The following is a 3,569-nucleotide window of genomic DNA, read 5'->3' on the forward strand; positions in this document are numbered from 1 at the left end:
TATCTTCCTAAGATAGAGGAGTCCAACCCGACTCCGTGTTGTGCTGGCTTGCCACAACCTTGTTTCGTTGTAGGTTGGGATGTGAACCCCCTTTTACAACTCAGAATTTCCAATCAATAGTGCATATAGGTCAATAGACAAAAGTACTAAAACGCTGATGAGAAATTTTGACATTCTCTAGCTCGCTACAAGCTCGCAGCATTGACAAATAATTACTAAAGGAACTAAGCCTCTGAGAGATAGATATCAGCACATGGACGATGTCTGACGTTGGATTGTGTATAGCTTTTGTGCTTGAATTTATCATCTTTAGGAAATTGCACATATGCTAACCAACATATCCAAACATGCAGAACATAAGGAATGCATATTGACTAATCATGATTGTTTTTCAGATTCCAACATTCCAGCAAAGAAATAGGCAACTTCTCGTCGAGCTGTGGACGTCACAAAGGATACTCCACGTAAGTAGAATGTACGGTCATTTCAATTCTGAAATGTTTCTACACCGTCTGTTGCTCTGGTCCACATTAATGCGCTACACCTCCAACACTGGAGGTGACTATTCGAAACGGGGGGATGGCACGTTCCCCTATGATATATAATTTTTGGAGAGACATGTGCCGGCTCTCCACCATACATTACGTATGGTTTTTTTTTTTTTTTACACCTCATCTTAAGCACGCACACTTCTTCGCACATTCTGTTTCTGCAAGGGAACATTACATTTGCTTGGTTCGACCAACATACTAATCATGTTTGCAACACTTCTGTTTTCGAGATGTTTGCAGCCTCCAAACGAGTGTCTTCTCCTAAAGGTATGCACAACAAAATGTATTTGCTTGATTCAAGTTATTTTATCAATTCTTTCACCTTCTAAAGATAGAGTTTCAGTCCATTTTGTTTTTCCTGTTGCGTTTAGACAAAACCACGTGAGTGAAATTGTAGCAAAGTTTCGGATGGTTTTTATTATTAATCCCTGTAGGTGTTTAAACCCGAACATAAGACATCGATTCATGTCACGATGTAGAAATGACCATTGGAAACTCCTTCGAACATGACCATTTGTCAACGCTCAGAGCAGCCAGAGGTCGAGCTATTCAACTTGATATAACATCAAGAAAGATGTCCTTGAGGCCAGCTAGGAGCAATGTGCAAAATCAAGAGCATCAATGCAACTAGCAGGGGAGAAATCAACAGTATCACTGTCGTCGTGGACACAACAGCGGCCGTGCTCACATTACGACGCTCGAAGCATCAGCGAAAGGCAATAAATGAAAAATGGTTCCACAAGTCCACATTTCCACTAACCCTAGCATACGCTATCACGGGACACAAATCCCAAGGCGCAACCATATCCAACAAAGCGCTGCTCATATTTCGAGGAGTGTTTGCCCCTGGCCTAGCATACGTGATGTTGTCCAGAGTGACTGAGAGAACGAGGCTGCGCATACTACATTGCCCACATCCAGACATATTCAGACTAATTCCATGAGAGTTCTCACAGCCGACAACACAACCACGTGCATAAAGGTATTCACTACCAGAGAAAGAAAATTTCGAAATCAAAGTTTTGGAAACAACAAACACTATAGACAAAGCACGAACTTTAGAGCAGTACTACATAAGGAGCCACAACACAGTAGGTCCATTAGGTTACAACACGCTTGAGGGCCATCCGGCTAGAGCGCGGAAGTACTATTTCCTAAAGCGTAGGAACGTAATTTGATCCAAAAAATAAACATTTGTGCCTTCGAGAAAAGGGATCTAATGAAGTTGCAAATGGTGCTGGAACTTTTGTCGTACATGCAATGCAGCTTTGGGTTTGGATTATTCCTGTCACAGTTGCATGCTTCTGTCTCAATTTGGTTTTGATTTATTATTTATACATTTCTGAAATACATCTCCCCGTCGTTCGCTCGAAGTGGAATGACAATAGATTTGCTTATAGTGCAAAGAATAGGAATTTGTCTTCCTCCGAAAAAAAGAAAAACTATGTTTTACTATCGACATGAACAACATCAAGTGCAAGCAGGACTGGATGATAACGAAATCTCTACAAAAGGTTGCATGCAATTGAACATCAATCTTCTGCATCATTTCTGACAACGTGACTCATGTGAACCTCAACAAGATAGAAAAAGAGAGAAGTATTCATCAAGAGCCCAGCTGGCCAAGCACTCTAGTTTTTTAAAGGACTGCCAACACTGTCGTAAGAACAAGATAAGAGATTACACAAAAGGAGCAGCGTCATGGCTAAAGGCTACAAAAGACACTGCTACGAACAACCGTCACCATGTTTTGGAGCCAAGGGCGGAGGCACGCTTTGGGCAGTACATGCCTAGTACAAAATGTGAATGGCGCCCGTCCTTCAATCACCGAGGTCCGAGAGTCCAAAGAGGCGCAAGAGATGGTGATGGACTATCAGAGAAACGAGGAGAAAGAGAAGATGATCTTCGGTTTATGGTGAGCTTACGGAGATGAGCTGCTTTCCTATCCAACGAGTGACGTTTGGGGACAAAATGCTTCCTGCCAGCAGAGGAAAGCAAGACGTTTTCAAAGAGCACACATGGACATGAATGTTAGAGCTCAGAGGCGGGTCGACTAGCAGAGCCGAGGATCAAGCGATGTAAAGCGTACGTTTATCTGCTTAGGTCACATGCAGAGATGAATCGAATTGATGTTGGGCGAAGAGCGTCAAGACCTTAGGGTAATGGTAGACGAGTAGCTGTTTTGCATAACTTACTGTCGGGGAAAAGAAAAAGGGGAAGCTCACAGGAGAAGTTTTGACGGCATTCGACCATTGCCATCTGCATGCCGTCCCCCTCCAAGCTTGACGTCCAATCGATTTGTACCGCGTTCCAACCTCTTTCCATTCCGAGTTCGTAGGACGAATGGAGGGTTCAGTTGAATTCCCCAGTCCAGGCCTCGGCTAACTCATAGAGGGCGGGATTAGTTTTGACACATTCTTCCCCTTCTCTCCTAAAAAATATTAAGGTTTCATTGCCCAATCTACGCTTGCCCGAATTTGAGGGGTTCAAAATTGCAGATTCAAATGGGTTTGTTACCTTGGAGCCCGAGGAAAGGCAGAAGCATAGTGTGAGACGCGCGCATTTCATGCACGCATTGTGCTATATACTTTTACTATGTTTTGATCACATATTTGACATGCCTGCTACTTCAAGGAATTACTTCCCATCTCACATCTAAGAGTCATGAAATCCTGTCCCAATGCAATCACTCAATTCTGGGTCAAGGAAATCCGAATCCTCTCTCCAAGGCCAGACTGATTAATACACTCACCGGCTCCAAGCCATCCCACTCCACCATGTGGTCTTGTATTAAGACCAACACAATCACAGACACGTTTGTTGTTTAGCAATGAGGTGGCAACTCTGTTATTGAGAGAAACAGACTCGCAATCTGCAATAAGAGAAGAAAAACTTGAATATGTAATATGATCATCATACAGATCAATTAAACGGCAGTAGAAGGAACATCTATACACAAAGCACTTCATTTTACAGCTGACCTTGATGTAAATCAACTTTGCATGTGATGCGAGGCAC

This window comes from Dipteris shenzhenensis, chromosome 11 (assembly GCF_047967505.1).
Source record: "Dipteris shenzhenensis isolate YYH24624 ecotype China chromosome 11, Dip_SZ_1.0, whole genome shotgun sequence".
Taxonomy (NCBI): Eukaryota; Viridiplantae; Streptophyta; class Polypodiopsida; order Gleicheniales; family Dipteridaceae; genus Dipteris; species Dipteris shenzhenensis.